This window comes from Hemiscyllium ocellatum, chromosome 21 (genome assembly GCF_020745735.1).
Source record: "Hemiscyllium ocellatum isolate sHemOce1 chromosome 21, sHemOce1.pat.X.cur, whole genome shotgun sequence".
Classification (NCBI taxonomy): Eukaryota; Metazoa; Chordata; class Chondrichthyes; order Orectolobiformes; family Hemiscylliidae; genus Hemiscyllium; species Hemiscyllium ocellatum.
Genome location: NC_083421.1, coordinates 36,204,668 through 36,227,742, shown reverse-complemented (window position 1 = coordinate 36,227,742; position 23,075 = coordinate 36,204,668).

Here is a 23,075-nt window from a genome sequence, read left to right as displayed (position 1 = left end):
ATGATTTTATAAAGGACAAGCCATATTTTTATGTTTTGAAATTAAGAGTCAGCATGATAAAGGCAGACTGATCTAGGATCCTAGGTAAACTTTCAGAGTCTGAAATTACAACACACTGTAAGATTATTTTATTAACATTCTGGGTCTTAAATCATTATACATTTTTATGTAAACTGAACATTTCATATCATTATAAAAAAATGTACATGGTCTGTCTACAGGATGAAAGAGACTCAGTCTGAATATCTGTCCATTTATCTGATTTGTAAGGAAGCCAGAGAACGCGCAGAGCTACCTGACTGAAGATGCATTTTTTGTGTTTGTAGTTTCCACCATGTTCAGTGTCAACTTTAAATGTTAACAAATAAAGTCAATGGACTGAATTTTATTTGAGTCTGGAGTGATATGGGCAGTGGTGAAATGTGTGAAAGAATTAGGCCATGTCAGGCCAGGCCTACCTTGATGTCAAGATCATCTTGTTGCATCGTTATAATTTTTCACAGGAGGTGTGGCGGGATTCTTGTTAGGCTTACAGATAGTGGTACGGAGGTGGAGGTCTGTCAGTCAGTGGGAGTTCACACTTGTTACGTGTCTTGTTCAAAGCACAAGTTGCCTTATTAATATTCAACCTCCCACCTTGTCAAAGTTGCCAACCAAGCTAGACATCCGACACATTCAACAAGGAAACCTGACCAAATGCCTGGGGGATTCAAACCACCACTTTCTCCAAAGGATTTACGTGTTGGTAACCTGGGAAACAACACCCCAGGGCATGTGTCAGGGGTACAGGCCACACATACTCCACATCCACAGACATTGCCACCCTGACATGTGCAATCCCTATGAATCCTCATGGAGTATCTGTGAACCCTCATAGAATATTTCTGTTCTTCTTACATGATACTTCGGGACTTCAGTGCAGCATCTCAGGCTGCACCAGCAATGATCAGTGTAACGCTGCAGCAAGGACACTGCCCGCAGGCACAACTCCATTTCCCCCCACTACAGCAGCTTAAGGACTGCACTACGCTGCATCTCCAGTCTGTTCACTTCTTCTTATAGCATTCACTCACTCGGAACCTACCTGGATGCTCACATCATCACAGCTTTGCCTTTGTAAGCTCTTCCCCCTCAGCTAGAGATGCAAGGCTCATATTACTGCTGCTATGCCCATGCCATTTAGCATGACACAAAACCTATAAACATACCCTGGTCATCAGCAAAGCTCAGTCAGGTCAAGAGGACTGGCCTTCCCTGGGGATATCAGCACAGTAAGTCCAGGGCAGCCTCCGACATGAGTCCAAGCCTCACCCAGGTAGTCAGAGTCAAGATTCTCGCCACATAAAAGGTGAGAATCCAATGTTGAATAGCCCCTCACCCAACTTTACTTTTTCTGCTCTACTCTTTTTCCTTCTGGAATTAGAGAGATTAAGATTGATGGAGATAAAAATGGTGACACAGCAATTCCTGGTTGGTGTAAGTGGAGATGTGTCCTGAGCAATTGGGAGGCAGCGCAGAGGGCATGGTGGTGTTGGATCTTGTGGTGAGTCAGAGTGATTGGGGAAGATGTTACAGGAGATAATGAGAATGACCGAGCATGAGTCTTGGTGGAAGGGGGACAGCAGCAGAGAAAGGGCAAGTGTGATGTGTGAGAGAGGAGCTAGTAGCACTTACCCTGGCAGAGTGATGACGCCCATTGACTTTCTTCCTGGAGTCCCGGGCAATTCTCCTAATGGCTGAGACTGCCTTAATGCTGGTGCAAGTTTCAGACCAGGCTGGCATGGCTTCTTGTGCTTGTCTGCAGACAAGAAAGTCACGCCTCAACACCACCCAGTCCAGCAGGACCTCTGGGGTCTTGCACACAAAGTGGGATGCCAGGACAAATGACAGGATTGGTGGAGGGCTGCTCCAGACAGATGGAGTTTGTCTGAGTGCAATACAAGCTTTTAAAGATGGTGCAGGCACAAAGGATGCCCCTGTATTTCTGTAAATATCTGCTGAGATATATGCTATTCCAGGAATGGTGAATCATGAGATGGGACAGGTGGGACAACATGAGAGACAGGGTGTTGTAGGCCATTAATGAGATGAACATGGCAAGATAGGACAAGAAGACACTCTAGCCTCATGGCAAAAACATTTAGCACAAAGAAAGGTAGGATTCAGCTCCATGTGTATTTCATTTGTATATTGCAACAGTAGTTGAAGAAAAATTAATGCCTTACAGTCTCTATAAAAGGAAACTATCATCCAGAAAATGAAGGAAGGGTGATGTTGAGCAGTTCAGGTATGGAATGCCTCAATTGAACCTGCTTTGAGGAAAAATGGAAGCAAGTTCAATTAAGGCATTCAGGAGGGTATTGGATGATTATTTAAATAGAAAGAATACTCAGGGATGTGGAAGAAAGGAGATTGGTATTTGAACTCGTGAAGTGGGCCTAATGGCTTCCTTCTGCATTGTAAAATTCCTGTGATTATTTTAAAAGACAATTTAATTTTTAGAGGAGAGGAAACTGAGCAGCAGTAAGGCAGTGATTTGGAGATGATCCACTGTATAATCTTTACCACGCATGTTAAACAAAGCCTACAGAAATATTCTGAATACTACATCTTCAAACCAGCTAACTTCATTGTTTTTGTTCTGTCATGTGCTTTATTCAAAACAATATTGAAGATTGTCCTGAAAACCACAATCACTGCAGGTCAGACAGCATCAATGGAGAGAGAGCAAGCTAACAGTTTCGAGTCTAGCTGACTCAGAGCTGAAGATTGTCCTTGTGTTTTCTTGAAGCAACCAACTGGGTCACCCAACCGTAGTGTTTCCTGTATCACTCATATTTACTCCATGTGAAAAGCTTGCAGCATTCAAATGTCTTCTGGATATCAAGTGCAATAGTTTAAATCAGACATCACAAAAGCTTCTTTTAACCATGTATAATCCACCATGTGAAGGTAAAGCTGCAGATTACCTCCCATCATCAGCATCATGCCAGTTTTATTTCCACTGAGATCATAAATATTCATCAAAAAAAGCAAACACTTAGGAGAAAACCATTGTCAGGTCAGGTGAATTGGCCATGCTAAATTGCCCGTAGTGTTAGGTGCATTAGTCAGGGGTGATTGGAGGGGAATGGGTCTGGATGGGTTGCTCTTTGGAGGGTCGGTGTGGACTTGTTGGGTCAAAAGGCCTGTTTCCACACTGTAGGGAATCTAAATCTAAATCTAATCTTATCATGTGTGTCATTGTTGGCAAACAGCAGCTCATCAATAACAGAGTATTAATTTTTTTTTGGTAGTTAAAGAATCCTTACTTCTTGTTATGGTCTCAATCTTGATTAGCTCTCTTAGTTGTTCTGAAATCTTACATTGCTTGTCTCTTCATATAATTATTTTTGTCTTACTGTATATTGTGTTTTGTTCTTGGCTTGTTGCTAATAACTGTGCAGAGTAGCATGGCGCGAGGCTGTTTTCTATTGAGGAACATTATAACACTCCAAGATGGCTGTGGTGGGGTCAGCAGTGTTTGGCTGCTGTGTATGGGGCACGGTCACTTATGACTCATGTGGTGTGTTCTGCCGCATCCATGTGGCTTCATCATTGTCATTCCTGCACGGTAGCTTGGTTTTTTTGTTTTGGCTGCTCTGGGACATCCTCCTGATGTCCTTTACGGGAAGGCAGGGCCCCGTGAATCTCCATCCCTGCTCCAACTTGGATGCAGCATCAGAAGACAAGCCAACACCAGGTCAGTTGACTTGGAGCCAGGACCCCACTTGGTCGATGTCCAGTGTCAAAGGAGGTGCGAGAACCATGCAGCGTGACTCTCTCCAACTCGGTGACAGTGGGTACGGATGCTATGGTACAGGTGGAGGCTAATAAAGAGCACATTACCAGGATCCCGAGGATGATGTCAAACAGAGGCAACTGGAAGAGCAGAGAGGGTGAGGTCTGCGAGGAGGGAAAGGTGGGCTTTTGAAGCTGTTTCAGTTTTAGTAATATCAGATTATTCAGTGTTTTAACATTTACAAAATTTATCCAGTAATTTATTATGTAATCCAAAATAGCACCAGAACGTGGTGACGTTAACTGCTTTTCACTGTCCCTAGGTACAAGTCACAATATATTAAATAAATAAGTAAATTTACTGAATCATTCAGTCACAAACATAATAGTTCTGACACCTTTGATGCACAGAGTTCTAGGTGTGATAGAGATAGGGAAGAGAGCTAAATTGGACTCAACATATACTTTAGGCTTAAGTCAGAAGTATGGTTTATTCATGCATTCAAACCTGGGTGATGTGGATCACAACACTGGCACACATAGAAGTATAAGAACGTTTTTAATAAAAGCGTACAATTAGAAATACCTTAAAAATGAAACATATTCATTCAATGTGATATTGAACTCTTGCTGACCCATCCAGCTGGTTTTATCATGTATTCACAACAATGAAACAGTTTCAACAATTTCAATGACAGCTTCAATGATTCATGTAATTGAGCCACTCCAGAAAGATAGGAGGGAGAAAAGTTGAAAGGGGAGAGGAATTGGATGGGGTCATCAGCATCAGTTACTTTTATACAAGTGATCATTTATTTTAGATTATCCTTGATTTGTGTTAAGGAATAACAAATTTGCATTTATATAGTACTTTCAACATCTCCCTCAGAGCTTTATAGCCATTGAACTTTATTGTTATGAATGAGAATTAATTGGAATAACTTATTTGTTGGGATCAAAGTAAATTATCACGCTGAGTGATAACAAATGTTTCATTTCCCAGACACAATAATAAGTATAATCATCTTCATGACCCAACCATAAAAGGATGTGCAGGAGTTATTATAATTATATTCATTTGACGTTATTATGTTGCAATTGTTCACAGATGTTGTTAACTCATAGTGAGAACAGATGTTTATCATATTGTCAGTCCCTTTAGAAATTTCACCTTCTGACCCCTAAGTTTGCTTCCCCCTTGGAAATCTAGAGATGGCAAGGATGAGTGAATTTGAGTGTGCATTTCTTTAAACATTGTCTCAATTTTGTTTTGCCAGAAATGCTGACATTGTCTCATGTTCAACCCAGTCTGCACGTACACAGCTAATCTCAATGAGGCAGAGAGTGCACAATTGTCCCCAAGGTTTAGGAGGAGAGAATTAGCTGGAGTTGACACTGCTGATTGCCATACATGACTGTAGATAAAAAGCACACGTAAGGACAGATGTGGCTTTGATATGCGTCCTCCCCACTGTTCAACCCCCCACCCCCGTCCCCCCAATACATACTTAACACGCACATGTCTCAAGGTAAAAATCATGGTACTGTGCTGATTTATTTTAAACTTAGTCACAAACTCTGTTACTTGACAATAGTATCATTTTGAATCAATGCATCACATCAGTTGTTTTCTCATAACTAACATGCAGTGTAATAGGTTGCTAAACTTCTGCAGATGTTGCTTCATAAAGTAGTGGAGAATTTCTAATCAGGTTTTTGTTAAATGAAGTGCTTGATTAGGTTTGTCTGGTCCTTGCACAGTGTTTGATCGCTTTAGGCTATGTGTGTATGTGGGGGTTGGATAGCTCACTTGGCTGAACAGCTGGTTTCTAATGCAGAGTGACACTAACTGTATAGGTTTAACTCCCCTACTGGCTGAGATCACCACAGAAGCCCCGCCTCATTGTCAGGCTCAAACCTTTATCTGAGGTGTGGTGATCCTCGAATTAAACTCACCACCAATTGACTCCTTGTCTCTCTGATGGGAGAGCACCCTCTGGGACCAAAGCAACTTTCCCCTTTTGTGAATGAAACTAATGAGTCAAATGACTGACTCCTGACTCTCAATGAGAAAATTGTAGAGAGACTAGACATACTGCTCCTGGCTCTGACCATATGTTTATTGAAAGTCCTGTAAAGTTCAAAGAAGTTTTAAGACATGCATATAAACTGTTCGAAATTAGAACTATGTCTTCATTACTCTGAAATAAATAAGATATACTGCAACTAAGTTCAAAGAAAATATTGAATGTACTAACTTTATCATTTAGATGGAAGGTTGTGATGAGGACATTTAATGTTGAGACTTTAATTTTCTGGTTTAGCTCAAGTGTATAATGTGTCAATATTCTGAAAATTGTATTTTATATTAAGCTACATTCTAAATGTTAGGGTGAAGGGTTCCATGTGAACTATTTTTGCCAGTAAATAGTTCAGTTTACTAACCTGTTTTTCCAATCAACCTGGTCAGTGATGTTAATACACATCACTGGAGCAGGTGGGAACACAGGCCTTCCAGTTCAAGGTTATGGACACAAAGCAGGCCTTCAGTGTACTAACAAGACCTCATGCCTAAACTGCAATTGCACAACATCCATTTGACCCATTAATCCCAACTGACCTAAGGTACATGATTGCTAATTTGTTCATGATGCTTAAGTGTTATGAACAGCCATCATATCGCCGTGGAACAATTTATAATGGTATTTAGATCAGATATGCAATTGGACTGACATATTGCGAGCATTTGTTAATGGTTCAAGAGATGTAGGAGTCACTTCACTTACCCAAAGGGTAAGAGTCAACCACATTGTCATACAAAGATGGGAGTGGGTAATGATGTCAGATTGGGCGGCATGGTGGCACAGTGGTTAGCAATTCCCCACTCAGGGGACTGACTGTGTGGAGTTTGCACATTCTCCCCTTGTCTGCGTGGGTTTCATCCGGGTGCTCCGGTTTCCTCCCACAGTCCAAAGATGTGCAGGCCAGGTGAATTGGCCAAGCTAAATTGCCCGTAGTGTTAGGTAAAGGGGTAAATGTAGGGGAATGGGTGGGTTGCGCTTCAGCGGGTCGGTGTGGACTTGTTGGGCCGAAGGGTCTGTTTCCACACTGTAAGTAATCTAATCTAATTTCTTTCCCTAAAGAACATTAATGAACCTGATGGGTTTTTACAACAATCAACTGTTGTTATATTAGGCTAGCTCTTTTATTCCATATTTTTATTGAAATCACATTTTACCATTTGTCACGGTGGATTGCAAATCCATGTCCTCAAATATCAGACTGATCCTCTGGATTACATATCTAGTGACAGTATCACCATGTCACATTCAAGGACATGTATATATAATATATGATTGCGATTAAGTTGGCAAAAAAGAGACTTGGAATAATCCTCAGGCAACAAAACACTGGGCAACCTTTGGAATTAGAATGAGGTTTTATTTATCACATGTACTCAAGCACAGGGATACAGGAGTACGGTGAAAAGTGTACAAAGTTTCCATTCTCTGACGCAAAGGTACTGAGGTACAAAACCTGAGGTATAAAGTAGAAAATAAAGAAATAAAATTAAGCTTAACTCATTGCCACCGATGCCATCCTAGAATGAGAGGTAAGTAGAAAGGGAAAAGAAAACAAGAAAAGGGGGGAAAAAAAAGAAATAGACGGAGGGGACGTGCACCAATTCTGCAGCCCTACCCCATTGCCATCTTGACTGTTACTTTAGCAATCAATACAGCAAAAATCTTCAAAGATTATCTGAGTGTCTGTGTGAACTTGAGATCACAATTCAAACATTGCAATTCTGATCATACCATACCTCACTGCAAGACATCTCCAATAATCAGAGAGGATATTGCGCAAAGCGAGAACAATATAGCTATAACAGGAATGAGATGTCATGAAAGATTAGAAAAGTTCAAGCTTTGCAATCCCATCAGAAAATATCCAAAGGATGGTCCTTTAATGAGGTATATTCAAATGTTAAAAACATTTCAACAGTAGATATTGAGATGTATATTCAAAGACCACTGCTGACACATAGCCATCAGGCCTAATAAATTTAAAAGCCTGAGTAACACTTTGAATGGTCTCCCATTCTTGGATAGTACAAGAAAAGACGTTAGGGATGCTGCAAGCAAAGTGATTCAATAGACAGAGCCCCAGTCTCTGAGTCAGCAGTGTCAGATGTGAGTCCCAATCCAGGCCTAAAAATCCATGGAATGAGTGTTCATAACATTATTCAGTAGCTGCTAATCAGGCTTACCATTCCTTCCAACATTTCTCCATGATTCTCCTCACGGAATAAAGTGTCTATGAAGATATGTGGCAAACTAATACAGTGCACATAAAGATAATTAGAACTTTCACAATTCAGTTAAAATAGTGGAGACTAAATAGGTAAGCATGAGTTGCTAAATGTTTGTTTCTGATATTTGACCCTGTACTCTGATGACTAAAGTCGATTGGAAATCATAGTTGTGATGCTATATGACTAGCTAGGCCAGTTAACTTAGCAACTATCATTGGCAAAATCTTAGAATTGCAAAGGGATTGGACATCCTTATACATTAATGTAAAATGTTAAGACAGCAAGTAATTAGGAACATGAATAGAATATTATCATTTATTGCAAGGAGATTTAAATGCAAAAGTAGGGAAGTATGCTTCAATTATATTCAATTATATGTGAGACCACATCTGGAGCACTGTGCACAGTATTCATCATCACCTTAAGGAATGTTGTGAATGTGTTTGAGACAATACAGACTTTACTAGACTAATACTTAGAATGGGATACTTTACTTCTCGAAAACGCAGTGACAGCTAGGCTCGCATCTGCTGGAGGTTAACAGAGTGACTTGATTGAAACATATAAAATCCTGAGGAGTCTTCAGGCTAGATCATAGAAAATCATATCAGCATAGAATCCCTACAGTTTGGAAGTAGGCCATTTAACCCATCAAGGCCAGACTTACCCTATAACTCCACATTTCCCATGGCTAACCCACCTAACTAGACACTGTGGGCAATTTAGCATGGCCAATGCACCTAACCTGCGTGTCTTTAGACTGTGGGAGGAAACTGGAGCAAACCCACACAGATCCAGGGAGAACATACAAACTCCACACAGATATTTGCCCAAGACAGGAATGAATCCAAATCCCTGGTGCTGTGAGGCAGCCATGCTAACCACTGAGCCACAGTGCCACCCACAATGCAGCAAGGATGTTTCCTCTTATGAGAGAATCTTGAACTCGGGGTCACACTGATCAACAATTAGGAATTGTGCATCTAAAATAGACATCGGGGAAGCTTTTTTTCTCTCAGAGTTTGTGAGACCTTGACATTTTCTACCTGAAAATGGAAATGGATTTCTTGAATATCTTAAGGTAGAGGTAAGTAGATTCTTATTAAACAAGGGGTTGAAAAAGTGATGGGGAGGGGTGAATTTGGGTTTGAGGTTATAATCAGGGCAGCCATGATGTTATGGAATAATGAACTGTCTCAAAGTGCTAATGGCCTACTTACACTCTTGATAATATGAAGATTTTTACTTTTGGAAGGGTGCATGTATTGTGTATTCAGAATGTGAAGCAAATGCTTAGTCTAGGAATAGTTCTGGCTAATGCTTCAATCCATGTGTATCATTTAAATAAATATTAATTATCAATTGAAAAGTGTTGGAATTGATCCTTTAAAACTCACAAATCTCATCATATTATATACATCCTTAATATTTAATTTCTAGGTTGTATTTCCACTACAAATTCAAAAATTCTGAAAAGATAGTCAAGCTAAAGTAAATTTATTTAAATGGCATGTTACAATATTGGTCCTATTAAGGACTGAAGACTATATTGACTTGCAAAAATGGACCATGACTAAGAGAGGTAATTAACATAGGGAGTATGCATAGATGGAGCAAACGATTAGGGTATATCAATGCTTCGATCAAAGATGTGTAGGGGATGATGCAGCACACGTGTTTGAGTGTTGAGTGTTGATTTAGTTGATTCCAGCCAGTGGAAAGTTTCATCATGATTCCCTTAGATTTCAATTTTGCTATGCTGCTTGATCCCACAGTCACTTGCTATCTTGGTGTCAAGGTTGATCACTTCCACCTCACCACTGGAGTTCGACTTTTTTGTTCATGTTGGGACGGAGACTGCAATGAGATCTGAAGCTCAGTGACTCGAGCTGAACTTATTGAACAGATTATTGTTATTTATGCAAAAGCAAAGTATTGCAAATGCTGGAAATCTGAAACAAACACAGAAAGTCTTGGAGAAACTCAGCAGTTCTGGCAGGTCAGTGGAGAGAGAAACACGAGTTAACATTTTGAGTCCAGTAACCTAACACATATTTCTTTACTCACTACACAATCTTGAGATTACTGGGGAGAATTTAGGAGAAGGGGGATGTAGGTTTTGTTCTTTGAGGGAGCCTGATCTGAGGAATCTTTAAATTTTAAACAATCTAAGACTAATTAGGAGAGGTGATGGCCTAGTGGAACTGTTGCTAGCAATTTAACTGATGGTCTGAGTACCTGGGTTCAAATCCCACTATGACAGATTGGAGTCTGTTCAATTTTTTAAAAAACAATCTGGAATTAAGAATCTCCTAATGACTATGAAACCATTGCCAATTGCTGGGGCAAATCCATCTGGCTCACTAATGTCCTTTAGGGAAGAAAATCTGCCCCCCTCACCTGCTCTGGTCTACATGCAATCCAGGACCCACAGCAATAAGGTTAACTCTAAACTACCCACTGAATTGGCCAAGCCAGCCACTCAATTCAAGGCTAGCTAGGGATGGGCAATAAATGCTGGCCAGTCAGTGACACCCACATCCGCCAAGTGAATTTAAAAAACAAATTACAAAATATCATTGTGTCATTCATGGATTTCAGTTATCAGTTCCACTCTGCCAATTCCTCACAGATGTAAGGAGTATTCCTTTTTAGATGGCAAGCAAAAAAGCCCTATGTTCTAAATTTAAAGATCAAAAGCAGTTCTTCACATTGTGGTGAATGTATGTTGTGCAACTGGTTTTGACACTTATAGGCCTATTTGTATTCAGTAGGCATTGGCAGATTATGCTTCTATTTATCCATTCGATTCAGTAGGAGATGTGTGAATCCTTCCAGGGCCTGAGATTCTTTTTTTTCCCCTTCCAAACTTTGTGTGTGTGTTTGGTACAATGAGCAACAGAGATTCCTTTAGGGTAAAGAACAGGTGCTCATGATAACATCTTGAATTGTGGACTCCAAAAACAAAATTAACCTAATAAAGGCTTTTGATCAAATCTTTGGTTCTGGTTTTGCTAAAAAGTGAGTCCTACTTCAAACCGAATGTAAGTAGCAAACTGGGGCACTGAGTGTTTGATGTTAAATGAAATTATGCAATTTAAAATGGTTTCCTTAGGCGTTTACTCTTGTATAATAGGGCCTTGTTTGAAATTGCTTTAAATGGTAAAAGTGAATCTCTGAACTTGGCAATCCTTTCAGTACTGCAAGTTTCTTCCTATACGTAGCAGTTGTCATCTGCTTCAGTGTATCCATTTTATTGCTAACAGCCACGCATCACATCCTGACCATGTAAAACTATCCTTAAGCAATGTAATATGTGCAGTTATCAAAAGACAACATTCCTTTATTTATGGAACAAAGAATATCTTTGTGGTTACACAATATATCATGTTTATTATCCCCAGAAAAGTTACCTGGTTTAGTATAATTTATTAAATGAAGAAATAACTAAACAGTGGCTTTTCCTCATACTATTTTTTGTGCGGGTGTCTGGAGATACATTAAAATGGAAAAAGATTCCTGGATTTCCACCGCCTGGCAAGTATTGAAATCGATCTGGTCACTGAGCTTAAAACCTGCGACTTCATAATTCCATGTCAAATCCCTAAGAAACAGAATACAACTTCTTTGATATCAATATGATGGGATATAGCCCTTAAACGTAAAACTGTTAAGCGATAGATATTTAATATTCAATTGTCTGACGAATTGTTCACTCCCCCCTTTAGGAGAACGATGTCAGTAAAATAAGCAAAAATAAATTTTTAACCTTTACCTCGTGGGATATTCTCAGCAAAGAAACAACTGTTAAGAAAATGCTTCTTGTATTTTTTTCTTGTTATAAATTTTTTGTATGTTTTGCCTGGTTTTTAAAATTCATGGCATTTCATAGTGTCTTTCCCATGCGGCTTATTTTCATTTAAAACCCCCATTGTAGCTTCAGAAAAAAAATTGTCTGACTTTACATCTTAATAAATGTGCACTGAATGTGAATACCTGTCTACTGCCGTTCTTGTGGTACCTATATAATTTTCCACAATTATCATTGTGACAAATTCTGCTGCTGAACAGCAACTTTAGTGTTTCAGTTTTTGGAAGGAAAATTAAGAGTACATCTCTCACACTCCACCATATGTACATAAGCACACGCACACCACCTCCTCCACCCTGTAAGATACCAATTATAAGAGTTGGATGCAAGTAGATTAAGGCAGCCTTCCTTCCTAAGTTAAAAATCACACAACACCAGGTTATAGTCCAACAGGTTTAATTGGAAGCACTAGCTTTCGGAGCTACCTGATGAAGGAGCAGCGCTCCGAAAGCTAGTGCTTCCAATTAAAGCTGTTGGACTATAACCTGGTATTGAGTGATTTTTAACTTTGTACACCCCAGTCCATCACCGGCATCTCCAAATCATTCCTTCCTAAGAATTGTTTCCATATTATTTGTTCCTGGGATGTGAATTTCACCAGTATATAGTAAATGGAATTTGTTGCCTATCCCAAATCGCCCATTGAGAAGGTGATGGTGAACTGTGTGGTGTAAGCATATCCTGTTAGGAAAGGAAATTTGCAGTGACAATGAGAAAACACATCAGGATGCTTCTTGCTGCATCTATAGTTTTTTATTCTTGTGTTTCTATCCAGGTAAGCATAAAAGAAAAGCTTCAAATTTGTGTCTCTTTTTAGTAATGTTTAAATGCTATATACTAAGCAATTATTAGGCTTCTGTATTTGGAGAGTCTTTTTCAATAGCTTTTGTTGTTTATTTTGACAGTTTTATGAGCAATTGCGAATTAAAGTTTCTTTAAGTGGAGCTGAATAGCTGCATTTGACAGTTTTATGGGCTGTTTTGAGAATGAAACTTTTTTGAAGAGGTTTTGATTGGCTTTTGTTTATCTTGACGTTTTCATTAGCTAATCAGAGACATCCTACAAAGGCTGTTGAGAGGTGTGGTAAATAGTCAAGGTCTTTGTCCCAAGGTAGGGGAGTCCAAAATGAGAGGGCAAAGGTTTAAGGTGAGAGTGGAAACATTTAAAAGGGACATAAGGGGCAACTTTTTCATGCAGAGGGTGGTGTGTGCATGAAATGAGATTTCAGAGGAAGTGGTGGAGGCTGGTACAATTGCAACTTTTTAAAGACAGCTGGATGAGTATTTGAATAGGAAGGGTTGAGAGGGATATGATTCAAATGCCAGCAAATGGGACAAGATTAATTTAGAATATCTGGTCGGTGCGAACAAGTTGGACTGAAGGGTCTATTTCTGTGCTGTACATTTTATGACTCTATGACTCTTGAGTTGTGATCATTGTGAATACTGGCCAAGTAGAATAGGGGACAGTGGGGAGGGTGGTCTTTAGGGATAGAATATCTAATAATATTTACAGAGCTGGGCCAACAACCCAATGAATGGAGGTGGGCCTTTAAACCTGACTACTCAGAACCCCCTTTCTCCCATCCTGGCCTTGAGCCTATTTCAGGAGGTAATAGTTTTGATTCTTGTCTGTCCCCCATCAACTCACCATTGAAATAGCTTGAACAGGCATTACTGGGGAGGAAGCAGTATTGTGATATCAGAAATGGGTGAACATCACAAGTCTCACCCATGAGGATGGAAATCTGAACTCTCATCTTTACTCTGTCTCTCCTTATGATGCCATGTAAAAGGTGCAGTACTGCCTGTGTGACATTACAGGTATAAACCTAAACCATTCCACTCTGTGTTGCTATGTACTGTGGCTTATTTTACTTTCTTGCGTATGTTTTCAGAATGTTAGCATTTTGCTTTGCCCAACTGTAGTACAAATTACACTCATTGGTAAAAGTTGTGAATTGTGAGTGCCAATAGTTGATGGCTGAGTTGTTGGCAGTTGGATTTATGCCTTTTCTCATTCCACATCTGACAAAAATGTGAAGCTGAAGCAGGGAGAGACAACTTCTTCGAGTCACTTTACAAGACCCAAATAGATAGAAGTTTGACGCACACCAATGTTGAAACACTTCAGGCACAAATGCATAATAAAGCAGTAACATTACAAATATAAGCTACTGTGCTTTAATGTAGAGGTGGCATTTCAGTACTATGTATTAATTTCGTTGGGTCAAATTTCACTCAGAAGAAAGTTGGCAGTCTGCAATGAGAACTGCTTTAAGCTATATTTATGCATTTTGCTGCATCATATTCTGGATTAAAGCTCATATTTTCATTAAAGCAAAATATGATATTGTAGAACCATCCAGTCATTTGATGTAATTTCAATTTGCTTTATATGGGCGTGACCCTGAAAATAACTTCAAATACCTTCTCATCTTTCCATATATGTATTCCAGAAGGAAAACTAATAATTTGCAAGATTAGCAAAATTTGACTTTTCTTCACATTGTAGCTTTTCTTAATATTCAGAATAAAAATAAATTATTAGGTTTTCTTCTACTTTGTGAATCTCCATCACGTGTTGAGAATTTGAACCATAGAGTGTTGAGAATTTGTGACACTAAAGGTCAGGAAAGTGTGTGGTACAAATGTGACAGTGCTGATATACCTCAAGCTTGTGAACTGATAGCATAGACAGTCATTCAAGATTGCAGTCATTCAATAGCTGCTGACATTCTAAAGGGATCATTGTTGATGAAGTCAAGACTGATAGATTTACAAGAATATGTGTATGGATTGAATATTCATTTAAAGTTGCACTGTACCTCCTTTCATCATCCATTTCTAAATTGTGCAAAAAAACACTGGAGTTGTTTCTGTGCTTCGCTGCCAGCTGCCCAATAAATTTTACTTAATTCCTTGCTGGAATATTTCCATTGAGGGTTCCACAGTATAAGTCAGTTTTCATCTCAACTGTCACTGGTATACATAAACCCTTATCTTAATGTTTAAAACCATTCTCTGTTGACATAAGGGTATTTTCAACCAAGTCTGGCATTGCTTCCTTTTTTTGTAGACAAATGCATAAGAAACAGTAACAATGACAACGTGGCAAACTGGCTTGATTTGATAAAGCAATTAGCCTGCTGTGTAGAGTGTAATCATCCATCAATGAGCGAGCTTGTCAGACATACATTCTCTGGGGACACACATATTGTAGCAACAATCTAATATGGTCCCTGTTGTTAAGCCTGTCCATAGTTTGTAGAAAGCAAGCTTTCAAATTTAAACTCCAAGGATTTTTTAAAAAATCACTTGCACTAGATCAAATATAATTTTGTTTTGTCCCTGTCCCCTAAAAGAAATCATACTGGTAATCCCAGAGTTACAAATCACACAACACCAGGTTATAGTCCAACAGGTTTAATTGGAAGCATTAGATTTTGGAGCGCCGCTCCTTCGTCAGGTGGTTGATGAAGGAGCAGCACTCTGAAAGCTAGTGTGCTTCCAATTAAACCTGTTGGACTATAGCCTGGTGTTGTGTGATTTGTAATTTTGTACACCGCAGTCCAACACCAGCATCTCCAAATCACAGTAATCGCAGAGATGTTTATTTATTTATTTCCAGCTATCAAATGCCATCTGATCTTTGCGTTCAGCAATCTTGCATTGCTTTCGAATATAGGTTTGTCCATTTGTGAACAGAGTTAGGACTGATGGAAAAGACAATCTTTAGTATAAAATTTCTGCTTGTTGTTCATCAACTATTTCATTTTGAGACTCTCAGAATGTGGGATGGTCTTGAGAAATTGAACATAGTGCGGCTCATTCTGAGAGAGGCCAACTCTTCCCTGGTTTTGACACACTGTTTATGAAACTAAAATTAAGGGTAACTACCATAGTAAGAGTTGGTACTGAATAGAAATTCTGCTTAGTTTCTCATGGTAACAGAGACGTGGAGAATGAAGATAATTTTGCATTAGTATACTGAGATCTAAACATTTTTCATGAAATATATATTGATGTGCACACAGATTTCTTGTGTATCTTTTTCTTTATATTTTAATCTTTCAAGGCAATGGACAAACATTTTAATGAAGAATTATTTCAAACAATAATCTGAACTAGGTAACATGTTAGAAATGTCTATTTTATGAGATTTGATGGTTGACCCATGTAGTTGCAATGACAAAGAAGGTATTAATGAATCATTTTAAATGCAGTCCCTGTTGTTACATTGGCACTCCCTGCATTCACAAGTTTCACCTCTAACAATGCAGAATTCTGTCAGCCTGTGGTTGAAGTCCTGCTTTATAACATCGTACATGTAAGTGAATGGATTTTGAATCAGCTAAAATCTCAGTGTTAGATTAGGGCTAAATCCAAAATGGCAGAATCAGGTGGGAATGTTACGTGTTGAGCAAAGCTTCTGCGTATTACTTTGTTCTATTCAGATTTAGTTAGTACAGTTAAACTGCCTCTTGTACATCAGGGAGAAACTGTTTCAGGTGCCATCCAATGTTTGGTGAAAGTAGATACTCTTGTCTACTGTGAGACACATGCAGACAAAGTTTCTCTGTGGCTGACCTTTGTGATACATATTCAGCTATAAAAGCTGGCTCCGTTAAAGGTTCTTTGTACCTCGTGGATATCAGACTGAGACTATTAACGAACTATAACTTCAGTTCAGGTTTACTTCAGAAAGCTTCCAGATTTGGCATAGCCATAAAAACAGAGGAATTGATCTGTACACTGTTGAAAGATTACTTGGTGGATCATTGGTGCAGTACAGTGGTACATTTGACTTAATTTAACCCTGCACTAGAAATGGGAAATATCAGCCAAATTTGGAGTTCGTCATCACAATGCAGTGACTTTTTGATGTACCAAGTGTGAGTGTTGCCATACGATCATGCAATGCCATTCACTGCCCATTGTAAGGTTTGGTAAGTACTGCCATTTTCTGACTGGGTTTATGAGACCTACCTGGTCTAAGATGGTCAAAGAATTCCACCAGGTGTTCTAATGAGAAGAGGCACTTGGCTTAAGATAAAGTCTATTAAGTGAATAGCAATCAAAAACAAGTCATATTATTTAGATAAATATTTTTACAAAGGGTATTGGGATACTGAAGATAATAGGTCTGTCCATTTCAAATTCTGAAGCTGTTTAGTTTATCCCATCCAAAACCTTCTGATATAATAACATTGGGTGAGTCTTAAAATAGTTCTTCAGCATTAACCTTTGCAGAGACACTACTTTAAGTCGGAAGTGTGCATATGTGTGTATGTATGCTTCTGCAGACTTTTCATTTCTATTCAGGCTCATGCAGTGAATAACTACCTCATCAAGACAGCATAAGTCACAACATTTATGAAACAAAGTGTGCTTTGTGGAGGGAAGTTTATTTTTATTAATGCAGAAATGTTTTCACTGATTTTTCTACAACCTCCTTAGTATGCTCTGTAATGTCAGTGGGTGTAGTTTCTGAATTGTTACCGGACACTTGTTGGATATTTTCTAGCAATTCATAGGTCTTTCTCCTTACCTATTACGGTTACAATTCTGTATATGACAGCTCATACTGACACATTGCAAACTGATAGTCTTGTACACGATAATGCTTTGACTTTGTATGCATTAAAACAGACAGACTTTGTGCCTTTCATGATCTCACTACAGTCCAAAACACTTTACCACCAAAAAGAATTACAACTTGCCCTATTCTGTCTGACCAAATAAAGCATAGAATTGGATGAAAAATGGTTGCCTTGTCTGTCATGCAAACATCCCAAGAAATATTCATTTATTTTAAAAAGTTCTGTTTAAAGTTTACTTGATTTCTTTTAGCTCTGTCATGGTGACGTGATGAAATAAAAACTATTTTACTATCACAGCCATGTTTTTACTCTTAATTGCATTCCCTTGCACAAAAATCCCTCACTTTGGCTGGAAAATTAAGTGTCAGAAGTACTAATCCACTTAACTCATATAAATATTTGGGTGGGAATTGTTCAAAGTTTGTTTAAATTCAACATGAGTTGCTAATCACTTTTTAACAAGGAGGCCCAGTTAATTTTTCAAGGGTATACATCAGTCTTCTTATCAGAGGGTCTGTCTGCAAGCTTTACAGAATGCCTGTTTGGCATCTCTGAAGAGAATTAGCTCTGTGAGAAGCTGCTTTGGTACATGAGGAAAGGATAAAGAGTGGGTTGCTAATTTCAGACTGGAGCAAGTATCCATGTTGGTTTAGTAGTATCTGCTAGTCATAACAACAATTTGGCTGCCTGCTTTTTTTAAAGTAGGGATTGGCCTCCTCTGCCCTGTCTCTCCTGGTACAGTAGTCAGACCCAAAAGCTTTACATTGAAACGACTTGTGATTTTGAAGTCATCTCCATGTCTTAAGCATGTGCACACCCTTCATCTTTCAGGTACTGGACTAAGTTAACATTAGGTGTGGTATCATTTGTTTCGGTTTGAAGGTTATTATTGTTCCACTGTCAAAACCTATATGATATTAAGACAAGTTCTATTTACATTAGCTTCTTCTACCCCCTTTTTTGGTTTCTTTTGCAGCTCTTCTGACTTCCAATCAATAAAAAGTCTCTCTCCTGAGTCCAAACATTGTAAAAATAATGAACACATTGAAACAATGTCCCTGTAAGAAAAATGTTTCCCAACTGCAATTAAATCAACTTTTAGCTATGTCTGGAAGTGTCTGTTCAAGAAAATTGGATGAGATGCATAAGTGACAGCTGAAATGATGTCTCTATTTTTATACCATACCTCTTGATGTTCCAGGATCAAATGCAGTGAATGGCCATGTAATCCTGAACCATGACAAAATCACAAAGTGATAACTAAACACAGCTTGGGGAGAGAGTTGCAAACTACAAATTTTCTGTTTTGAGAACTTTTGATGCACAATATACATGCTGTGCTGCAGTTGCAATTTTTTAAATTGAATTACTTTATAATAATTTTTCAGTAAAGCTTAAAATGAGTCTTAGTAGGTGACTTTTTACGAAAGAGGATTTTTCACTGAATATTTTACTGAGACACCAGACTGAGTAGAAACAGTCTTGAGGATTGGTAGTCTGGGATACACGTACATGGCTTGGCTTTACTGCTGCAATTCCATAGAATATCGATGGTATATGACCTGGTATTGTGTACAATTTTGTTCCCTTTACCTAAGGAAGGAAGGAAATGCAACAAAGATTCACCGAACTGATCCCTGCTATGTCATCAAAACAGATTGAGGCCACAAGGTCTGCATTCTCTAGAGTTTAGGAGAATGAGGCGTGATCTCATTGAAAGCACAGAATTCTTCTAGACTTCAACAGAGTGGATGCAGGAAGGATGTTTCTCCTGGCGTAGGCTTGAGAAGCAGGGGACATTGAGGTAAGTCATTTGTCACTGAGGTGAAAAGGGATTTCTTCACTCAAAGGGGTAATAAATTCTTGGAACTCTCTATCCCAGCGTCCTGTGGAGGCTCAGTCATTGAGTAAATTTAAATTTGAAAGATTTCTTGGATATTGCAGATTTAAAGGATATGGGGATAATGTGGGAAACGGCTTTGGTGTAGAAGATTAGCCATAAGTTAAATGATAGTGGAAAATGCTTGAGGGACTGACGGCATTCTCCTGCTCCTATTCTGATGTTCCTATAAGACAGTACAATGTATATTTACAGGAGTACTCACCCTGATATCAATAAATGTAAATACGATAAAGACTTGAAAATTGGAATAATTTTAATGAGAATAGAGGGACTAAGAGTGCCTTAAGTATTTGTAATGGGAGACATAAAGTTGGGTTAAATAGGTTATTTTCAGGTTGGCAAAATGTAACAAGTGGAGTGCAATGGGGTTTCACCTATTTACAACCTCTATTCATGACTTGGATAAAGAAACAAAATTTGCTGAGTGTACAAAGAAAGGGAAACAAACTGTGAAGAGGTTACAAAATAACCTGCCAATGTCCATTTACATCTTAAGTGAAAGGGGAACAATCTGGCAGATGAAATATAATGTGGGGAAAAAGTAGAAAGAACTGGAAAAGTAAAATGCTATTTATATGGAGACAGACTGCAGAATGCTGACTTACAGATGGAATTACATGTGCTACAAAAGAATAGCAGTACAGTAAATCATTTAGAGAGTGAATGAAGTGTTTGTCATTATTGTAAGAAGTAATTCAGTATCAACATCGGGAAGACTTGCTGCAACTATTGATTTCATTAATTAAGCCACACCTCGAGTAATGTGTCCAGTTTTGATGTCCTTGTGTAAGGAGTGATATACTTTGAAAGCAGTTCAGGAAATGTTCAATCACTACTTCCTGGGATGAAGCGATTGTTTTATGAGGAAAATTTGAGCAACTTTGGCCTGTTTTCATTGGAATTTATGATATGAGAGGGGATTTTATTGAAGCATGTAATATTTTGAGGGGGCTTAACACATGAGATGCAGAGAGGTTGTTTCTTCATAGGATAAACTAGAAGTAGGGGCAACAGTTTAAAAATAATGATTTTCCTGCTTAAGACAGAGATAAGGAGAAACCTCTACTCTCAGAAAATCATTAGTCTTTAGAAATTATTTCCACAGAAAGTCAGTGGAGGTTAGGCCACTGAAAATTGTTGAGACTATGTTAGACAGATCTTTTGAGTTTTCAGAGAGTCCAGGATTATAAGAGATCAGGGAGAAGTCCATCATTTGATGATTCCTCTTCCAGTGCTTCTGAGATAGAACATTGCAAAATATTATAACTCTCTGGGAAAAAAAAATTCCTCAGCTCTGTCATAAAAATATACCCCTGATTTTTTTAAAACAAAGCCCTCTCATTCTGGATTCACCCAAGGAGGAAATATCTTTCCCATATCCCCACATTTTCTAGATCATTCAGGATCTTATACACTTCAATCAAATATCAGTTGTCTCATTTTATTTAGCCTTTTTAATTCCATCCAGTACCTACATGCTAACTTTGTATGATTCATGTGTGAGAACATTTGGCAGTTGTTTTGCTTTTATGTAATACTGTTCTTCTTTTATTCTTCCTGTTAAAGTGAACGCTTTCACATTTTCAACAAAAAGCTCACTTGCTATCCCTGAACCATTGAATTTTTTCTTATTTATTGTGTTTCATTCCTTCATAATTTTAAACATCTCAATCAAGTCACCTCTCAATGACACCTGCTATAATTATGTCCAATTGTCACATCCTTATCAATTTCACACTCTCATACCAAACAGCATCTTCATAAATCTGCACTGTAGGGAGTTCAGAGCTGCATACAGTGGGCTTAAGTTTTATACTGACCATTAAAGATAAAATTGCCATTATCTCTACAGACCATAGAGAGCGATGGTTGATGGTGGTTGAATTTCAGGGTCACCATGCCTCAGGCAAGAAGACCAGTTAAGATGGAGAGTCCTTCATGGCAACCTTAGCTAGTACAGGAATTGGTCCCACATTGTTGGCATCACTATGCATCTCAAGCCAGCCACCATATTAATTGAGCCCCTCGGGCCATGCTAAGTTGCCTGTTGTGTTCAGGAATGTGTTACTCAGGAGAAACGTAACATAACGTAACAGGGTAGGGGAATAGGTAAGTGTGGGATACTGTTCAGAGGGTCAATGTGGGCTATTTGGGCATAAAGGCCTGTTTCCACATTGTAGGGATTCTATGATTAGCTATTATCTCTATTTTTCATACTTACTGTTGAAAACACAATGTTTGACTTCAACCTGGTTTGATAGTTCCCATTTGAAGTATAATGGATCATTTGGGAGGATTTGTACATTCGAAGGAGGTAACAAGGGTAGAGAGGAATGAGGCAATGAAAAGATGTAAATGCACAAACAGAATTTATCAAATGCCTGTGTTTAGGGACAGGGAAATGGTGTAGCTCAGAAAATATCATAGGCAGCTGAGAATTGGAACTGGATACAATAGAAATATCTGAGCAATGGATGAGCTCAAGTTTAAAGCATAGAAACATTGGACGTAAGTGCAGGATAAACCATTCTGCCCTTTAAGTCTGCTCTGCCATTCAATAAGATTATGGCTGATCTGGGTTAAGGGGGTTCAATTATTGGAATAGATATTGGAATAGAATTAGGCCATATGGCCCACTGAGTCTGCCCACTATCATGGCTGATATGCTCCTCACCACTATTTTCCTGCCTTCTCCCCATAACCCTTCAACCCATCACCAATTCAAAAATCTGTCTGATTCCCCCTTAAATCTACTCACCCCCAGCATCCACTGCACTTTGGAGTAGCAAATTCCACAGGTTCACAACCTTTTGGGAGAAATGGTTTCTCCTCAACACTGTTTTAAATTTATTACCCTTTATCCTAAGATGTGAGGCTATCCCAGAGAGTATTGGACTTATCAGCTTTGGAGGTGGCCAGTCATGGCAGCATTGAAATTGTGGTGCTGGAAAAGCACAGCAGGTCTGGCAGCATCCGAGGACCAGGAGAATCAACGTTTCGGGGGGTCGGAGCCCTTCATCAGGAATGAGGCTTAGCAGCAGGGCCAAGGAGGTGCAGTATCAGGCAGTCTTGGATGGAATGAACATGAGGGTCAACTTGGAATCAAATAGCGTACTGAGGTAATGAATGGTCCAAGCATGATTCAATACATCTTTCAGAATCTGATTTGACCAAGTTTTCACTTTTTCTCGTGCTCCACCACATAACAGTACCCTGCAGTCTGTACTAGTTTAGAAACTGAGCCACCTGAGCTGGAAGAACTTAATGGTTTTTTTTTTCTCATGCCTGTTTCAGCTGAATCACCAGAGAACAATCTTTGTAGTGGGAACTGAAGGTATTAGTTTCAGACTGTGGTGCCAGAATGGTGAAAAGTTAACCAAAACATCTCTAAATAGATCAAACATATTGAAGAAATCTGTCTTCAAAACAAGTAGTGCATGTATGTAACATGGCACAGATTTCTGGATTTAGGATAGAGATTGTTTCCATCAGGTTTCCAGTGCGTAAAGTCAGTTAGGGTGATGCGGTGATGGTTTATACACCTGACAAGCACATGTTGAAGTTTAAAGTTTTTAAACGAAAAACACATGTGAATCTCACTTCAAGC